Raw genomic sequence first — 2,025 nt, 5'->3', positions numbered from 1 at the left:
ACACACACACACACACACACACACAGTATATATACATACATATACACACACACACAAATAGCACTATCCCAACTATTGCTGATTCCCTTTAAATTGCGCAGCAGCATGAGAATAAAAGAAAAGTAATGTAGAGTGAAGGGAATTTAGGTTTTCAACAGCAAAGGTAAGAGCCAGACCCTTACTTCCTATCCTGCTGACACAATAACAAATAAGAGGCAAAATTGTACACATGTTCTAATGACTTCCCACTTTACTAAATAAATGCACTTTTATTGCTTTCAACTTGAGGGGCATCATGTAATCAGGACAGCAAGTAAGGGTATATCTTCACAATGGGGATTTAGACAGCAATAATCATGTAAGGTTATAACTAGGGATGCACCGAATTTTGGCCGCTGAAACATACCGGCCGAAAATGGCACTTTGGCCAAAATGCTAAAAGCGCAATTTTTTGGTTAAAATTGCGATGCTTCCCTGGTTTCTCTCCTCCCTGCTGTGTGCTGCTCTGTGTCTCCACTGACCAGGATGGAGAGCGGTGTGGGGGAGGAGACAGCTAAGAGCTGTCACAGGAAGCTGAACCGGTGAAGTGGGGGAGGAGTCATCTGTCAGCTGTGTCACAGAATGCTGAGCTCCCCTACCCGCACCACCCGCTCAGCCTCCTGTGACAGCGAATCAGGATGGAGAGCAGAGTACAAGCGCTCAGCTGATCAATGAGTGTTTTTAAATAATTGAGGATATAGTATGTTACTGTGTCCCCAATTATGAATGAATAGTAAGTGCTCTACATCACTTCCTGTTCATTTATAAATGAGGACATAGTAACTCATACTACATCCACAGTTTATGAATGGACAATACTCAGTAGCGAAGCTTCTTGTTCATTCATAACAGGGGCTGCAAAAAAAGAGATTGAGGACTCCGTGTCCTCAATCTCTTTTTGTATCTCAAAAAGGGAAATGTCAAGTGTTTAGACCCCTTATAATTCCCCAGAGCACCCAACAGTAAAGTCAAATAAATAAATAAAAATAAAATAAAAAGTTAGAAAAACTTTTCGGTTTGACAAATGTTCTCTTTTTGGTTTCGGTCAGACCTCAAACACACACACAGTACAACACTTAAAAAAAAGAATTGTTTTGGCTAGAGGTTGGATTTAAGGTAATTTTTGACATGACATCGCTAAATACTCTCTCTTATTGCTATAGTTTTCTTATTTCATGAGCTGTAGAGATTTGTATTTTAGACACTAGATGTAAAGTAGATTAACCAACACAATGACTTTTGGCAACTGCTTCAAGTATATGCGACCCTAGCAATTACATTTTCTCACTCGATCCCTTTTGGCCTGTTAAATATACCATTTACAGTGTGTTATTATACTTGTTCGATAAATGTTAAAAACAAAAAAACTACCTGGTTAAAAACTCAAAAGCTGTCCTATGTACTCTGCCTGTTGTTTTTCAATAAGTCTAATCAGCTCACCCACTTTTAATATTTGACAAAACAATTCCCTCCATGTTGTGGAGATAAGGAGAGGTAGAAGCATTCTTTGCAAAACTGGGCAGCGATGATACAATTACTTGAAATTTCAGTTGAGTAAAGACATTGGCTGTAATTCATAGTGTGTCTACGACGGTCTTAAGAATTCTGTCGGGCAACCTCACAACAAATGTCGCCGACTGCACCAGATTCATGTACCTGTTGAACACTCACTCTTCAGTGCAGTTAAGCAACACTAAGCCTGATAAAATCACAGGCTCTGCATTTCTATGCTCCCACAGAGCCACTGCACCTGTCACAGAGGTAGGTGCAGTGGTAAAAGACTTGTACTAAGGGTGGGCAAAGCTCGATGGAGATTTTTGACAGCAAAGTTCCCCATCAGGTCTGCTCTGCTGCTGATTGATAATAGCAGGCAGTAGGCGGGGGCCAAAACCAATAGCAAACTGGCTATGGCACCAGCCCACTGCCAGCTGTCAATCAGCAGACCTGATGGGGAAATCGGCTTGTGCTTCGCCTAGTGAGATATAT

Source organism: Nanorana parkeri, unplaced genomic scaffold (assembly GCF_000935625.1).
Source record: "Nanorana parkeri isolate BGI_ZX_2015 unplaced genomic scaffold, ASM93562v1 scaffold536, whole genome shotgun sequence".
Classification (NCBI taxonomy): domain Eukaryota; kingdom Metazoa; phylum Chordata; class Amphibia; order Anura; family Dicroglossidae; genus Nanorana; species Nanorana parkeri.
Note: the sequence above shows the minus strand (reverse complement) of the source record.